This window comes from Notamacropus eugenii, chromosome 4 (assembly GCF_028372415.1).
Source record: "Notamacropus eugenii isolate mMacEug1 chromosome 4, mMacEug1.pri_v2, whole genome shotgun sequence".
In the NCBI taxonomy this organism is placed as follows: Eukaryota; Metazoa; Chordata; class Mammalia; order Diprotodontia; family Macropodidae; genus Notamacropus; species Notamacropus eugenii.
In genome coordinates, this window is record NC_092875.1 from 91826835 (window position 1) to 91845875 (window position 19041).

General features: G+C 41.8%; 1 protein-coding gene across 1 annotated transcript in view; it reads left to right on the plus strand.

The window, feature by feature from the left end:
• The window catches only part of TSNARE1 (t-SNARE domain containing 1), a 282756-nt gene that overhangs the window by 215756 nt on the left and 47959 nt on the right, over nt 1-19041 (plus strand). The window lies entirely within an intron of this gene.

Genomic DNA, 19041 nt, shown 5'->3' on the forward strand with positions numbered 1-19041 from the left:
GTTTATTCAGTCCCTCCTCTATCCCCTGCACTGTGTCCCTGTCTTCTCTAGGGTGGGAGATGCAGAAGCAGTCCTGGGTGGAAGATAGGGGAAGCAGAACATGTATTTAGATGAGTAAATATGTTATTTGGAAGGCACAGAGAAGACTTAACAACTAGGGTAGTCAGAAAAATCCTCCAATAGAAATTGGAATTCGTGCTGAGTCTTGAAGGGAACTGGGAATTGTAAGGCCTCAGAGATGAGGAAGAGGAGGATTTTGACCTGTAAAAAGATCTGGAAGTGGGAGATTGCATGTCCTATACAGGGAACGATCAGGTGGACAGTTTGACTAGAATACAGAGCACATGAGGGGAAGTAATGTGAAACCAGTCTAAAAGATCATCTGGGGATAGATCTCAAAAGACTGAGGCATTTATGTGTTATCTTAGAGATAACAGGGATGCCCATGTTAGTCACTTATACTCTATTTGAGTGGGGAGCCACTGAAGATTTTTGAGGAGAAGACTGACAAAACCATATAGCTTATCAACTCTCTTTCTTGGCATCCCTGCAAGACAACCAATCTGGGATATAAAGGGGCTTCCCTGATCCTGCCAGCCAGAAGCAGTTTCTTCTGACTCACATCCCATCGCATTTTGCCTGTATCCCTCCTTTGCCTTTATCTCACTAACCCTCATATCAAAGTTATTTATGTATATGTTCTCCCCCTCTCCTACTCTCAGTTAGGTTGAAAGCTCCTTGAGGATAGGATCTGTGTTATATCTTTCCACATACACTCTGGCATTAATAAAATAATTTTTTTTCTGTACTCAGGAAATAGAAAGTCTATTTCGAAGGTTGGCTGTCTCCTAAGAAAAACCTTTGGGGAAAACAGGATCTGTGAGAGTCTATGAGGCCAGGTACTCTAGTAGAGAAAACATTGGATCTGGAGTTAGGAAGACCTGGTTCAAAACTCACCTTTGTCACTTGCTAGACTTGTGACCATGGATAGGTCTCTTAATGGTACCAAGACCAAATTTAATTTATCTGTATGTCAAATGGTGATCTTGATACCTGTTGTCCCTGTCTCAAAAGGTCATTATGAGGTTATAATGATATTATGTATGGGAAGTGCTTTGCGAATTTGAGGATATTATAAAAAATACTGATCATTATTATTGCATCTAAAAGGTCTAGAGAGAGCACTATTTCGAAGTGGAAGCTGAAATCATTTCAGCTTCTCCATCCTAGAGAGATCATTGGTTTCTCTACTGCCACACTGATCTTCCTTTTTTAAAAATATTCTTTATTTTATTCTGAACTTAAGAAATAAAATGAGCATTTTCATAACAGAATAGAAAAAAAGAGATGATTGTACATGAAATTGCGGATCTATTATATACAATTAGCTGTTCCTCTTAATTAGTGCCACGCTAATCCTTTTTAGGTGCTCCATGCTCAGATTCCCTTTTGTCTCTAGAATTAAGTTAAAAATTTCTCTGCCTTTGCTAAAAACCATCCACAAGCTGGTACCACCTTCACCTTCCCTCTCCTGCCTCAGTCCTCTCTGCTCATGCCTTGGTGTCTTCACTGACACTATTCTTTTTGCCTGAAATGACTCCCTCTCTCCTTTCTGCTGTTAAATTCCTACCCACCTTTTAAATCCTGACTCCATTGCTGCTTTTTTCAGGAAGCCTTCCTTGACTCTTTTGTCAGTAACAATTCTGGGCCTCATGTCTGGCTTTCCCCCATTCCTGCAGTGTTCTCTCTCCTGATCTCTACCTGCTGGCTTCCCTGGCTTACTGCAGGTCTTAGATAAAATCTACAAGAAACCTCTCCTGCTCCCTCATGATGCCTAATGCCTTCCCTCTGTTGATTATTTCCAATTTATCTTGTATAGATCTTATTTATACAGTTATGTGTATGTTATCTTCATCATTTAACTGTGAGCTCCTTCAGAACAGGGCACACTGCCTTCTTTTTGCATTCCCAGTGCTTAGCACAGTGCCAGGCACTGTGCTTGATTGTAGTTATAAATAGTAGTAAAGTAGGTGCCTAATGAATGCTTATTGATTGACTGACAGCAGCCTAATTCTTCAATGTAATGCTTTGTTTGTACCCTTGTGACCCCTTTTACCATGTAATATTGTATGTACCTTATCTCTCAGCTAGACTAAATTCTATGAATATTCCCAAGACCTAGATAGGGATTCAGGGGAGGGGAAGGGGAAGATAAAAATAAAGCTAGGACCGACTGAGTCCTTACCTTTTTTAATTAAAGCTTATACTTGTATAGCGCATTCGTTTTATGCATCATTTCATAATTCAAAATAAGGCTATGAGGTTGGCACTGCAGCTTTTGTTATGATCATTTCATAAATATGGAAACTGAGGAGAGTAGTTCGGCAGTTTGCCTATAGTCTTGCTGACAGTAAGAGTCAGTTGTTCAGTCATGTCTGGCTCATGACCCCCCATTTGGGGTTTCCTTGGCAGAGATGCTAGAGTGGTTTGCCATTTCTTCTCTAGCTCCTTTTATAGATGAAGAAACTGAGGCCAAAGGGATTAAGTAACTTGCCCAGGATCACATGCAGCTAGTAAGTGTCTGAGGCTGGATTGGAACTCAGGAAGATGAATTTTCCCAACCCCAGGCCCAGTGCTCTATCCATCACACTGTCTAACTATCCTAATAGTAAGCATTAGAAGGCTTCAAACCCAGGTCTCTCCTCATTCCATATCCATTTTTCTTTCCATCATCCCATACTGGTTCATGTAACTCACCATGCAATAAGACAAAAGGACATGACCAAAGAGGATGAGAGGTAACATGATGTTGTGTAGAGGACTGGGAGTCAGCAAGATCTGGGTTCAAATCCTGCCTCAGATGCTCACTCACTGTATGATTCTGGGCAAGTCATGTAACATCTCTCTGCCTCAGTTTCCTTTTTTAAAAATGTGCACATTAAGACTTAATGGTCACTGAAGTCCCTTCCCATTCTAAATCTAAAATCCTCTGATACTTTGATGATGATAAAAATATTACATAAGAGCATTAGAGAGTTATGAAAATGAGTGTATTATGAGGACAAGAATAGAAGAAAATTACTGACTGGGGATTAGGGAAGGTGTCCTGGGGGAGGTGACATTGGAATTAGACTTTCAAAGGTAGATAGAAATTCAGTACACAAAGCCAGGGTGGCAGGATTTTCCAGGCACAGGACACTGTATGAGTAAAGATTTGGAGGCAAGAGGCAAGGCATACTGGAGGGAAAGGAGGAAGCTGGGATGTCTTCTCTAGTTTTCCCTTGGTGCCTGTGTACTTTTAGCTGGGAATTAAATGACAGCTTTTCTCTGCAAGGAAAACTGGACCCTTTCGCCTCAGGCCTCTACTCCCTGTGGATGCCCACTGAACACATTCTTAATAGCTCTTTTATGTCCTCGGTATCTTAAGAGGCTTTGGCTGTAAAATTAAACGATCATCGATTGGTCTGTCAGGACGGTCAGCCTGTAGCCTGATGGCTGCTCTTGCTCTGAATCTCAGGCCTGGACAAGTACCCAGGAGCTAGAGGTATGTGAAATTTACATAAGCATCCTGGTCACCACCAATGATTGGGATAGAAAAGGGAGCTAGCGCCCTCCATGTTCTCAACCCACTTAGAAATCAGAGATGACTGGTTATACTGAGAGCTGAGTAGCAGCTGTTACAAATCGGGCCATAGGGATAATGGCATATCTGTATTCAGTTAGAGTGAGCGCTTGATTATCCAGGGGATGGTGAGCCAGACTTTTTATTTACTGTTATTATCCAGTGGCCCATTCTGTACACTGGGCTTGAAGAGAGGTGACCCAAATAATCACAGGGCTTAGAACTGGAAGAGACCTTTAAACATCATCTAATCCAGGGGTGGGGAACCTTTGGCCTCGAGGCCACATGTGACCCTCTATGTCCTCAGGTGTGGCCCTTTGACTGAATCCAAACAATCTTTGGGGATTTGTTCCATGAAGTTTGGATTCAGTCAAAGGGCCATACTTGAAGACCCAGAGGGCCACATCTGACCTTAAGGCCCCTGAATCTGTTTTTACAGAGGAAGAAATTGAGAAAGTTACTTGCCCAAGGTCTCAGAGGTAGCTAGTAGCAGGTCATCTTTACTCCAAATCCAGCTTTCTTTTCTTTTTTTTGAAGAGGGGAAGGCAAGGCAATGACACACAGCTAGTAAGTGTGTTGTGTCTGAGACTGGGTTTGAACTCAGGTCCTCCTGATTCCAGGGCTGGTACTCTACTCACTGTGTCACCTAGCTGCCCCCAAATTCAGCTTCTTAACCTGTGCTGCCACCACCTGGGTTTTAATCCTAGCTTGGCCACTAACTGGCCCTAGGACTAGCAAGTCACTTCACCCCTTTTGTGAAACTGGACATTTGGACTTAATAAACTCTAGGGTCTCTTCCAGTTCTAACATTCTACAAATCTTTAATTCTCCTCTGGTTTTTTCCTTTGATTTCTCTGCTTATACCCTCGTTCTCCCAAGAGGGAGAGGGGAGTAAGGACAGATGTCCTAATTACTCTTTGGGCCTAGTCATTCAACAAATTGCAAATATATTTCATTAAACTTTGAGAAAAAGGGAATAAAGTTTATGATTTATGGGTCAATAGATTTAACAAATTTTGAGCAAAAATCTAGAGCATTTTATTAAAGGGGTGGTTAGCTATCAGTCTAGAAAAGCAAGCAGTGATCACAGAAAGTCAACATGGCTCAATCAAAACTGGATGATAATAAATTAAATAAATGATTTTCCTGTTTTGGCAGGGCTACTAGGCTGGAAGATCAAGGGAATGCTATAGATAGCTTACCTAAATGCTGGCAAAGTTTTTCATTATGTTCTTTTGGAAAGAATGGGGAAATATGGGTGCTTCCAATGACCTATTTTTTCCATGTCATTAGGTGGATCAGAAACTTGTTGAATGAGTATAGATCCAAAAAGTAATATCATTAATGTTTCAATAGTAACTTGAAAGGCAATCTTTAATGGAGTAATGATCTGGGCTCACCTTGGTCCTATTTCATATATCTATCATTTACTTAAAAAAAGATATTGATATGGACATGTTGATCAGATTTGCAGATGGTGCAAGGATTAGAGGGATATATAATATTTGAGGATGACAAAATTAGGATTCAGTAAGATCCTTATAGCTAGAAACATTAATTTAAACTTAATAAAATAAAATCAATAGGAATAAATGTAAAGTGTTATATTTGGCTTAAAAGTCAATTTCACAAGGAGATATGTATGCATGGACACAGCCTGTTGGATAGTAAGCAGGTGCTCTATAAATGTTTATTCCTTTCCTTCCATCCCTTCTCCCAACACCCACATTACAGTTCTCACAGAAGGAGGTGGAAAGGCATTGGGGAGGCAGTTACAAAACTGAGGTCAAGAAGCTGCAAAGCCTATTCTGGTCTGAGGAGAACTAGATACAGTGGGCTTTGTGAGTTTGTTTTTCATACACTCCACAGTCAGGAGAGTTGTGCATCCTGGGGACCCAGGTCTCACTTCAGGATCATCCTGTACTCCTCCCTCTCCCTCATCCCGCATAGCCAATCTCTTGCCAAGACCTCATTTCCTCTTTCCCAAGATCTTTCAAATAGGACTTCTTCACAGCACTAGCAGCTGGAGAAATGAGACTTCCTCTAGTAGATGGTGGTACCTGAATTAAAGTAGCTAAGGATAGACCTTCAACCACATCAAATGCAGTAAGGGTGGCTGGAGCCAGCTTCCAGTTCCTATTGAAACCGACTGTTACATTTTCAATGTGAGCATTTACACCTCTGAAACTGTGGAACCCCCGCCCAGAGGGTCAGTTGTTAAATGTTTATCAGCCCACCTCTGTCCATATGGCATGAATTCAAGATCTTTTACCAGCTTGACTGGCCTCCTCTAGACACTCTCCAGCTTAATTAATAGAGGGAACAAACATTTATTGAGGGCATTCTTTGCTAGACATTGTACTAAACACTTCATAAATATTATCACATTTGATTCTCGCAACAAACCTGCGAGGTAGGTATTATTATTACCACAATTTTACCGTTGAAGAAACTGAGGGAAACAGAAGTTGAGTGACTTGCTCAAGATCACACAACCAGTAAGTGTCTGAGACTGGATCTGAATTCAAGACTTCATGACTCCAGATCTAGAGATCCATCCACTACTTCTATTAATTCCCTGATTAAATCAGAAAAGACATAAAGGCAGGCCAATTGACTCACTTATAGTTCCTCTCACCATCCTTGTGATATCCCCTTCTCTGACCTAATGGGGCTGTCTTCCCTACTAAAATATGACCTCCTTAAGGGCAGGCACCAGATTGTATTTGCATCTTATTGGGTTTGCATCTGTATCTCCAGCACTTAACATAGTACTTGGAACATAGTAAGCACCTAATGCAAGCTTTTTATTCTTTTTTGCTGGTAGGTCTCCCCATCTTACCCTGTCACTCACTGGCCAGATCTCTTTGATCCCATGGCTCTTTGGCACAAAAGCTTTTCCTGCCCAGTTTTTGACTTGGACCATTTTGCCCTTCCTTAGGCAGTGGGGTAGCTCCTGGCTTGGGGAGGGGGGGCGGAGAGGAAAGTCACCATGTTGATTTGTTACTTAGTGCAGACCCCTGATTGACTGAGTGTTACTGCAGCTCAGAACTGATCCACCAGCCTCAACCTCCCCAGTAACTAGGATTACGGGCCTGCACTAACACCCCAGAACCAGGAATAGCACTTTTCTCATTCTTTTCTCTTTTAACTGGTGAGCTCCATGTGAGCCCAAGTATCTGAAGAACTATCATGTAGAAAAGGGATTAGTCTTGTCTTATTTGGCCCCTGAGGGGAGAATTAGAAGGAAGCAAATGGAGGTTCAGTATAAGGAAGAATTCAGTAACATTCAGAGCTGTTCAAGATAAGCAAAGTCTGCTTTAGGAATTGGTGAGCTCCCTGTCCCTGGAGGGATACTGTCAGCCGCACCAGGAAGGTTAGACAGGGGATTCCGCAGCAGGAGGAGGAAAGAAAGGAGTAGACATGAGGTCTAAGGGAGGACCTTTTCAACTCAGAGGCTAAAAATGTACTATTTGTCCTCCTAAGACTGCCCAGAAATGGCTAGGCGTGTGCCAATGCCAGTGTTGATCTTTCTCTTTCCCTCAGGGGTTCACATCATGGGTTGACTTGTTGATTTGTTTTTTAGTTGTGGCCAACTCTTTGTGACTCCATTTTTGAGGATTTTCTTGGCAAAGATACTAGAATGGTTTGTCATTTCCTTCTCCAGCTCATTTTACAGATGAGGAAACTGAGGCAAGCAGGGCTAAGTGACTTGCTGAGAGTCACAGAACTAGTAGGTACCTGAGGTTAGATTTAAAGTCAGGAAGAACAGTCTTCCCAGCTCCAGTCTTGGCACCCTATTCACTCTGCTACCGAGCTGCCCTGGGTTGGGCTACCCTTCCACATAAGCCTGTTTGTGCTTGGCCTCTTTGTCCTTTACTAGAGTCTAGCACAGGACTAAGCACATAGTGGACATTCAAATGGTTATTGGTCATCAATTGATTGTTTTTTCAAAATATATTTGTTTAATTGTTGCAAGTATTTATTATCTCTCCTTCCCATTGCCCCATAGAATAATCTTTTAAAATGAAAAATAGAACACATAACAAATATTCAGAGCCCAACAAAACAAATTCTTCCACTCCCCCATTTTTTGTCATTGACCATGTCCAAAAATGCCTGTCTCCTTCTTCACTGTAAGTCCATCCCCTTTTTAGCAGGTCTGTTTCATCTTCATCTCATGATTTATTGAGTTGGATCAAAGCAGCTTTTTTCTATAACACTGCATTATATAAACTGTTCTCCTTGTTCTGCTCAATTCTCTCTGCACCCTGCTCTTCCTTTGTTATCTGGCATTTAAAGTGTGACCTTCTCTGGTCTAGGAGCAAACTGAAAGGTAGGTAGTCCAACTTGTGACCGATTTCATGAACTGAAATTCCTTCTGCAACATCTTGAACACCTCAGTGGTTATTCACACTCTGCTTAAATATTTCCAAGGAAGAAGAGCTCCCCAATTCTCCAGACTGTCTGTTTCACTTGACCTGTTATATATGGGCAAGATAAGAGCCAGAGCTGTGAACTTTCTACCAGCCCAAAATTCTGATGGCTTGGGCATCTCTGATTTGCTAGAGATTTTTTTTCAGTGGATCTCTGGGTTTTCTTAGAGATATTTGTTTTCTCCCAGTTAAAATTTTGTTTTTCTTTCTGTTTTCATAACTAAGTCCCCCTGCCCCTGAAAATCAAAAGAAATTAATCAAAGAAATTAATTAATTAATAAAAAAAAAAACAAAGAAATTAATCCAGGTGGTATTTTTAAATCCCCAACATGACCTCTCAGAGATTCCAGATATCCTATGAACTAAGCTACTGGACCTGGTCTTACCTCTGCAAATATATTTTTCCCTCCCCTCCCTTCTTTTCCCTTCTCTCCCTCCTTCCTTCTCCCTATCCCTCTATCTTTCCTTTTCCCCCTTCCCTTTCCCACCCTCCCCTCTCTCCTTTTCTTTTTTAAAAAAAATTGCCTTTTACTTGAGGATCTCAGTTGTTGTACTGGAGATGCATACAGTGAAGAATGTTAGAGCTGGGAAGGACTCAAGAACATAGAGTGTTAGAGCTAGAAGTAGCTTTAAAACATGGAACCTAGAAAGTTAGAGTTGGAAAAGACCTTCCTCATTTTACAGAGGAAGAAACAGAAGCCCAGAATGGGGAAGAGACTGGCCAAGTTCACAAAATGGAAACAGTCTCCATAGCAGAGGATCCCATTGTAGTGTGCTTTCTCTCTACCAGGCTGTCTGTCTCTCTGACTCCATCTCTCTCTTTCACTTTTATCAAGAAAAATTTGTTTTAATGATCCTTTTTGTGTTGAGAAAAACTACGCACTTCCCTTATAATGCAATTTGGGGTTGCTGGGAACCCTGAAATGTCAAGGTACAAGGTGGCATTCTCCTGGAAAGAATTTGGCACTCAAACCTTCTTCCAGTCGAAGTGGTAAGGTTTCTTGTAGCCAATAGAAGGGGGCAGGATTCCTAGTGAATCTGCAGATCAGTAGGGGTGAGACTGATACTTATATACACAAAAGAGACAATGAAAAGATCTCAGTGGGATTAAGTAGGTCAGTAGCCTGGTGTGGGCCTAGAGCACTGTGAAAGTATCTAGGGGGGGCAGATGCCTCGGGCAGAGATGCCAGTGATCTGGGCTACTGAAATGTATGGAAAAATTTAGGTACTGAATTGCTTTCAAAGACATGGTCTTTTTCTTTGAGGGAGCCAGGTTCCATCACCCCATCACCTTAGGTTTGTATTTCATTCCCTTTACTTGGCATCTCAAGTTTTATTGGTGAGAAATAGGAGGCAAAGAAAACTTCTGCACAGAAAAAAGTGCATCATAAAGAGCTGAGTCTCAGGATTTGAATTCAAATCCCTACTATGCTACTTATTTTCTGTGTGATTTTGGGCAAGTCACTTAACCTTTCTGGGCCTCAGTTTCCTCATCTGTAAAATGAAAAGATTAGATTTAGATCAGAAATGTCAAACGTGTGTGGTCCACACTAGCAGATTAAAACATAATCAGGAAATAATTAATGAAATAAATAAAAATACAATACAACATGGATAATGTTAATATGTGGTTTTCTAAGTTCTTATAGACAGTTTAGTTATCTCTATTTCTAATTTCTATTTGAGTTTGATACCACTGTCCTAGATGATCACCAGGCATATGAGCTAGCACAAAAACTTTCCAGCCTTGAGAGATGAGCTCATCTGTGCTTGTTCATCATCTGACTAGTGTGTCCCTCAGGATCAGGGGTGTCTTGCCAGGGGAACCCCTGGAATTAGAACCATCAGAATTGCCTCTGATATTATTTTCAGCTCATTTTTGTACCATTAAAACACTTTGTCCACATCATCTTATTTGAGCCTGACTACTTGTGAACAAAAGTTACTCTCCCCATTTTGTGGATGAGGAAACTGAAGGCTGGGAGTTTAAAGTAACATGGCCAACTAGTGACTGAGTCACATTCAGATAAAAGTCATGGGGAAAAACAATACAAAACTGAACAGTATTTCCTTAAATAGATGCAAACCCAGACTAGCAAACTTCTGAAATAAGAAACTAGGTAAGTGGATTCCCTAGCTTAGTTCCACTAACCTCTGAAGCCTCACACAGCAGTCCCATTTCACAGCCGATGCCCTGAGCCCTCTCTAGTGGGGCAAAAAAGAGAATTTCTGGATTACTCTAACTCCATCACCATCCTTTGATATCCTTCAGAGAAAGAGAATATCCAGTCAGGCAAGCTCAATTGTTCTCAGTTGTAAGAAAGTTTTGTCCCATGGAGCTAGAAGTTGGGGTTAAATAGGAAGGAAAGAAAACAAAAGAATAAAAGCAAATTTCTCACTCCAAGCAGAATGTTTGGACTTTTGGGAGGGGGGGGGCTGAGTAAGGAATGGTTACTTGAGGGGGGAGAGGAGCTGAGGGGAGCTGAGTGGGTGGGAGTGATAAAAAGTCTGTTAAATTCCACAAGGAAGCAGTCGGCAGCATGCCTGTGGTGTGAAACTGGCCTGCTTGTCTTCCAAGGAAGTGTTCCCTCTCCCTGCAGCCCCCAACCACCTCTCTATACCCTCTTTCTCAATAATTAGCTCCTAGAAACCCCTGTGACAGTCACACACTTCAGAATGGCCAACCATGACCCCCTGTAATTAATGATAGTTGTCCCCTTCCTTCCTGATTGCTTTGGGTTGGTTCTCTGGTTTTTAACCCTTTCCAAGATTTTATTTTTTCCTCTGACTAGAAAGGACCTTGAGAAGTTATCACATTTGTTTTTAGCAAAAGTATGTTATAATTTAGGAAGGAACATGAGACTTGGATTTGGTAGAACTAGGTTAAATTCCAAGATCAGTCCCTTCATCAGCTATATGAAGTTGCTTCATCTCTCTGACCTCCATTGCCTTCACTGTAAAATAGAGTATGACCTAACTTACACAGCCTAACTCATAGTTGTATTGGGAAAAGCCCTTTATGAAACTTAAAGCATTGAAGTAATATGAGTTATTTGTCATCATCTGCACCTGGGTCAAGATATAATTCATATCAACCCCATGTTCTTTTCTAAGATTAAAGAAGAGAAATTTACATTTGAATGGAGATGGAGGGAGGGTGGTGATGGTGTGTGTGTGTGTGTGTGTGTGTGTGTGTGTGTGTGTGTGTGTGTGTGTGTAAGTTCTTGGAAGCAGAGGAAATCAGATTCTGGAGAGGGAAGAACCAAAGGAGACTGTAAAAATCTTTCTTTCTTAGAGGTTTCCAATATGAAAGTAGATCAGCTTCTAAAACTGGAGTGTTAGAAATTTGCCTGTCTGAGGACAGTGATCTGGACTGGTCAGACATCTGGCAATTGGTCCCTTCCAATAGGGGGTTTTTATGATTCTCATATGAGGTGCTAGAGCTATCATGTACATTTGAGGCCCCCCATTGTAGGAGGCACTTTGTCAAGATAGAGCCCAGAGAAGGATAGATAACCTTAAAGTATAGAGAAAAACTATAGAGAATCATAGACAGAGTTGAAAGGGAGCTCAGAAGTCATCTCGGCTAGTTCCTACTCAAATCAATCCTACCTCTACCCCTGTTGCCCACTTGACCTCTCCGCTTCCTATCTCCTGGGAATTTGCCCCATCAGTCATCAAGCCTGCCTCTCGTCTTTGATTTCTTCCTTCTTACTGGCTTGTTTCTTGTTAAAGAATAACGTAAATATGCTTTAAAGCCAACTCTCCCATGTTTTAAACAACCTTGACTTGACTTTGATATCTCCTCAAGCTATCATCCCATATCTGTCCTATCAGAGTGATTAAATGATTTGGGTCATACAGATAGCAAGGAGCAGATCCAGAATTTCCACCCAGGTCCTATGCCTCCTAGTTTGGCATTCTTTCCCTTGTCTCCCAGTGTTTAGGTGACAATTCTCAAGACCCTTCATCCTCCTGTGCTCCAGTTCATCAAAATTAACTTAAAATGGGACCAACCCCTAAAAGTGAGCACAGGACTTGAGATGCATTCTAACCAGAGCAGAGAACATTAGGCTTATTACTCCTCTCATTCTGGATGCTCTGCCTCTTCACGCTTCCTAAAATCACTGACTTTTTTGGTGGCCATAATCACACTATTGGCACCTCCTGAGCCTGGATGGCACCAACTGCTGTCTACACACAACTCCCCCATCTGATACTTGTGAAGTTGATTTTTTTAAACTGGAGAATACTTTACACCTTTTTTTAAAATCCCATATTTATTTCAGCCATACTTTGTCCCTGTTAAATTTCATCTGATTAGATTCAACCCAACGTTTCAGCCTGTTGATCTCTTTTTTTGTATCCCAACTTCAGCATACACTGCGCTAGCCATGTTTTCCAGCATTGAATCACTTGAAAAGTTGATGAACATGTCTTGTATGCCTTCATCTCAGTTGATTAAAAGTTTTTTAAAAAGTTAAACTGTGCAAGACTATGGGGCAGTCCAATAGAGATATCCTACCAAGCTGATATTGACCTATTGATGATCAGTTCAGATCCAGTCATTCAACTAGTTCTGAATCTATCCAGTCATCTAACCCATGACACTATTCTCTCCTTACTCTTCTCTTACATGACTGAAACACCTTTGTAGTCTTTTGGGGAGAATAATAATTCATACCCTACTCCCTAGTCATCAGTGATCTCAACACTGTTCTGGTTCCTTTACTCTCCCTGTGCTATCACCTGTGATGATCTCATCAACTTCCATGGGTTCAGCATCATCTCTTTTCAGAAGACTCAGTTCTATATGTCCAGCTTTTACTTCTCTCCTGAATTCCAATCCCTCCAATTGTCAATGCTTGGGGTGTATGAGGTGTTCAAGGAGGACAAGCATCTCTGGTATGAGGGCTTGTGGGACCATTTTCAAGACTGCTTATCTACCTTTGGTGTCCACCTGGCACTCAACACTCACCTCTGGCTCCAAGAAGCTATAGCATGTGCAGCAGCCACATCCTGATAAAACCATCTTGGCAGACTGGCTCAACAAGGTAGAGGATGACCAGCAGGCCTTAAATCTATCAGTGAGTTAGGGGATGACTAACCCAAACATGTGAAGACTTCCCCTGGTGGAAAGGGTGGATGAGGACGATTTGTTCTAATGACCATAAAGGTGACTGAAGCAGGCTCCGTGGCATCTTAGAGCTTGGTCAGACATCAGATCCCAATGTCATCCACTACATCACGGGCCATCAACAATCTTGTCTTGCCATTGGACTTCTGTGACTCTGGAAGAGAGAATGAGACTAACTGACAAGTTTGTGCAACTCTGCCTCACTTCGATTCAATTCATTCACAAATCAAGACTTCATCCCATGATGTCACTGGTCCTCTTTGAAAACAAAGGATAAATAACACCCAACTGCTTTTTGAACATCTCTACTTGGACATCCCATAGACACCTCAAATTTAACTTATCCAGAATGGAATTCATTTTCCCATCCTCTAAACTCACCCCTTCCTCCTAATTTCTCTGTTTCTGTTTAGGGCATCATCATCTTTTTGGTCACCTGGTTCACATTCTCAGAGTCCTACCTTACCCTAACCTCTCCCTTGTTGGATTTTACCTTAGTTCCCTTCTTCTCTCCCACAGCAATCTTTTCTCCACTCACATGATCATCACCCTAGTTTAGGCCCTTATTAGCTCTTGCTAATAAATATAGAAGAATATAAATATATGAGTATATAAATATGAGTATAAATAAATAAGAGTAAAGTCCTCTCAATTGGTCTCTCTACCTCAAGCCTCTCCCTTTTCAATCCATCCTGAACATAATTCCCAAAATAATCTTCTGTAACATTAGTATAACCATGTCACACCTGTAATCCTAAACCTTCAGTAGTTCCCTATTGCCTCTGGGATCAAATACAAACTCATCTGTTTGGCATTAAGTTATTCACAATCTGATTTCTTTCTTTATTCTTCTTTTCTTTGTGGAGGCAATCATGGTTAAGTGACTTGCCCAGGGTCACACAGCTAATAAGTGTCGGAGGCTGAATTTGAACTCAGGTCCTTTTGACTCCAGGGTCAGTGTTCTATGCACTGTGCTACCTACCTGCCCTGACAATCTCATTTTAGGCCATCTTTCTGGATTTGTTTCTCTTTTGACTCCTCATACACTCCACATTCAATCCAAACTTACATAATCTTCCCTAAACTTGGTATCCTAGCTCCTGTCTCCACACCATTGTCCAGTGTAGCCCCATATTCTTTGAATGCATTTCCTTCGCATCTCCCTAAGAATTCCCAGCTTTTTTCATGGCTCTGCTCTTGTGCTACCTCCTGTAAGAAGGCTTTTTATCTAGTTATCTAGTGTTATCTAGTGGAAAGAGGGCTGAATTTGGAATCAGAGGATATGAGTTTGAATCATGGCATGATTACCTTGTTACCTTGTAACCTTGCATTTCAGTTTTCTTATAGATAAAATGTAAAGAGACTAGATGATCTCTAAGATCTGCATCCTCCAAATTCTCTCCTCTTCTTCCAATGGTTATGTCTGTCCTAATCTGCTCACATGCTGTATTCAGCCAAAATAATGTAAGTTCTTTGAAGGCAAGGACTTTTTTTTTTTTAATTTTGACTTCATCCCTCTAGTGTGCCTGGCTTGTTAGGCTTGTTAGACACTTAAATGCCTGTGGGATTGGATTAGAAGCTTCTATATAATCCTCAGTGGTATTGAGGTCTACAAAGAAATTAGCCTTCTGGTTTAATCTGGTGGAGATGTCTGTGTAAAAAATCCATATATTGGTTGCAAATCTGGGGGTTAGTGGGGTTTCTGTTCCCACTTCCCTGAGTGAAGGAAAGTTAATATGGTAGACTCTTGGCTGTGTATTGTTAATGCAGAGACTTCATAGCTGATAAGGACACTGGCCTTGGAGCTTGATGCAAGAGATCTTGGGGGAGGGGGAGTGGGCATTTGGGCAGCATTTTACCTGGGAAATGGGGTTGCTAGCCCCTAAGCTTCATTCTTTGCTGGAGTTAGATTTTTTTCTGGGGCCAAATTTTGGGCTCAATCAGAGAGACATAAAATTTAGAAGTGAAAGGAAGTTGAGAGCTCATCTGTTCCAACCTCTTCATTTTACAGTTCAATAGAGAGATGCCTGTGAGGTAAAATGCCTCACCCATAGTTTCACAGGCAGGAAGTATTTGAGTCAAGAGTTCCGGGTTCAAACGTCGGCTTCTTTTCCACTGCACAGTGCTTTCCTCAGTCAATTAGAATTAGGGCTTCAGATTGTAACTGGATCTGGGACTTTAATCCTGGGGGTAAGGTTTAGTTTGTGGCCACAGTTAGGATCCAGTCTTTGCTCAGTGTGAGGACATGGAACTTTTCTTTTCTGCCAGATTAGCTGTACTGGATAGGAATAAGGGCCCTTATCTTAAGAGCTGTTCAGTCAGAGGCTGAATGGGCCCTTGTCAGGGAGACATTTGATCTCATTAACTCTGCCCTTCCCATTGAGCCATCTAGCCCAGGAAGAAGAACATAACTTTCCAAGGAGAATACTTGGCTCTCCCTCCATATGATGCCTAGTCCCTGAGACTAAGTCCCTGGGACTAAGAAGGATAAAGGAGGGGGAGGAAAACAGCTTAGCAAGTGACTTAGGTCAATAATTTCTTTTCTCCCTTTTACTTCTGGTCTCTGTCGCTCTTTTTTATTTCTTGCAGAAAAGTGAAGTCAATAAAAAAAAAAAAAAAGGTGGAACAAAAGGCCAAGCAGGGATTCGGAAATGAAACTGGGAGAACAGAGGCCAGGTGATTGAGAGACACGTCTCTATATGTTTTAACAGCTGGTTTGCTGCCTCTGACAATGTCAGCCCTTAACTCTCAGACCCAGTCAGGCTGGTGGCATTGGGGCCTTCCTTTCCCTGTAGCTTCTCATGCAGTAGACCTGTACTTCTGGCCATTTCTAGCATAAGATAATAAGGCTTCACCATTGCTCCTTCCTCCCATCTTGATGACACCTGTCTTTTTTTGGTGGGGGATGAGTCAGTTTGTTCATGTGAGACAGGGAGGGAAATTCCATAGTAAGATGAGAGGTTTTAGGAATCTTCAGAAGGGAGGGGGGAGAGAGCAAGCCTTGTCCATTGAGGTAGCCTTTGACCTCAGGGGGAGGATATGACCTGTCTCCTGGTTTGAGGGGAGGAGGGTTCTTGCCTCAAGGAATCCTTGGATACAAAGGATAAAAATTCTCTTCCATCTGGACCAAACTTGGACTAACTGTCCCCGCTCCAATCTATCCTCTCTTCAGATGTCAAAGTGATCTTCTTAAAATACACATCTGACCTTATCATCCCCTATTCATTAAACTCCAGTGGCTCCCTATCATCCCCTATTCATTAAACTCCAGTGGCTCCCTATCACCCCCAGGATCAAGTACCAAATCCTCTGTTTCACTTTAAGGTCCTTCATAAACTAGCTTCTTCCTACCTTTCCAGAATTCTGACACCTTAATCTCTATCTTGTATTCTGCAGTCCAGAGACACTGGCCTTGTGGCTGTTCCTCGAACAGGGCCTTCTACCACCCAACTCAGACCATTTTCTCAGGCTGTCCTGGTGCCTGGATCCCTTTTCCCTCCTTTCTCCTCCTGGCTTTCCTGGCTTCCATCAATCCTCAGTAAAGCCCCATCTTTTACAAGGAAAGCTTTCCCAGGCCTCCTTAATTTTTCCTTCCCTCTGTTGATCATTTCCACTTTATCCCATTTATGGCTTATTTATAGCCAGTGTAGTTGTTGGTGTGTTGTTTAACTGTGAGCTCCTTGAGAGGAGCAAGGACTGGATTTTGGCCTTTCCTTATATCGTTCATGCTTAGCATGGTGCCTGGCAAGTAACAGGTCCTTAAAAATTCTGGTTAACTGATTGTCTAACACTGCAGAAACATGGATTAATCGTGTAAGATTCTTCCCAGATTCCTTCAAGCTACCAAGCCATCACACACAGACATACACACACACACACACACACACACACACACACACACACACACACACATATACATGCAGCCTTCCATTTTCAGCTGCTCTTTACCTCAACCTTCAAATGTTTTTTATGGCTCACCCATCTCAGATTTAAGGTAGCCCTCATCTTTAGAGGGACTTTCTTTAAAACCATAGAGCAAGCTCATAACTTTTCTGAGACAGCTGTTCTTGCAAAGAATTGGATCCTAAGTAGGTTCAATAAATTTATCCAACCTAAGTCATCCCCTTCTTGGTCCTTCCATCCCACTCCACCCCTACCCCCTGTACTCTCAGACTTGGAGGGGTGGACCATAGTGGCTAATCATTTAAATTCTATGATCTCATTTCCTCCAAGAAGTCTTCACTGATGATCTCAGTCTGCAGAGGGTCTCTCCTCTTGCTTAAAACATTTTTAATTAGTTACCAGCTCATTGATAGTAATGAACTTTTTAGGGATCTCACCTCCGCAACTGAACTCTAACCTCCCACAGAGCAGCAAGTGGTCTTGGAACTCCTGAGAGTTGACAGAGTGGACCAGTATAAAGATCTCTGGCATTGGAGTCAAAAGACCTGGATCTGCTATTTAAATCAAGTCCCTTCTCCTCTCTGGGCCTCAGTTCCTCCCCTGTAAAATGAAGGGTTTGAATTAGATGACCCCAAAGGTCTGTTCCAGCTCTAAATATGATGATCCTATGATCTAGCCCCCACCCCTAGATGAAAAGGTACTCTTTGTGTAGTAGCTGCTCAGTAACTGTGTTGGTGATGAAAACTATGAAGAGCCCTACTTCTTATTTAACTTTGTACCCTCAGGGCCTAGTGTAGAACCTGAAACAAGAATAGGTATTTCATAAGTATTGAACTTTCCCGTTTGCCTTTTTCCTGTGTTCACCTTGATCTGCTCTCAGAAATGAATTAATTATTTCATGAAAACAGCATTAGTTAAGTGCTTACTATGTGCCACATGCCTTACTCTGGAGTTCATGTATCCCCATAGTATTTTTCATGCATTGAGAGCTAGAAGGCCACATTTGTAAGATTTCTTAGCCAAGTTATCTCCTCTGGCTCAAGAAGGGATCCAGAGGAGGGAAATGGCACAATCATCCAGTCCACATCCATTGTCCAACAGCTGTACAAACTAGAAAATATAGTCGCTTCCCTCAAGGAGATTAAATTCGACTTGGGAAGTAGGGTGATAGTGGGGAGTCAAATGCAATTTATCATTTTGTTGTGGATGTTTAGTCATTTTTCATTGGTATCTGACCCTTCATGACCCCATTTGAGTTTTCTTGTCAGAGATACTGGAGTGCTTTGCCATTCCCTTCTCCAGCTTATCTTATAGATGAGGAAACTGAGGCAAACAGGATTAAGTGACTTGCTCAAGGTCACACAGCTAGTAAGTGTCTGAGGCAGGATTTGAGCTCAGGTCTTCCTGACTCTGGGCCTAGTGTGATATTCACTGTGCCACCCGGCTGCCCCATAATTATTGTGTCTATGCATGTATATAATATATACACACATGAATATATGTATATGTATTATACATATATACACATATGTGTATACATACATACATATATAACATGCATATATATAATTTGAGAAGGAGAGAAAGCTTGCTGATATCTTGGGGCATCAGGAAAGTTTTGGGGTGAGTTGTAGCACATCAGTGAAACCTTGACTAAAACTAGGAATTCTGAGAGACAGAGGTGAGGAGGGAGTACTTTGAAGGCCTGGGGGAGGGGCCTGTACAAAAGCATGGAGACTAGAGATGGAATGTTGATTTCAAGCAGCAGGTAGATGACTTTTTCTGGAATGGAGAATGGACAGGGGGAAGGAGTAATGGGAAATAAAACCAGGTAAGTAGACAGGAGCTAGGTTGTGGAAAGGTGCAACATCCTCTGTTTGGCCTTCACAACCCTTGATAATCTGCCTTAACAGTCTCCTTCCCCTCCTCCATGTCCTCTTCGC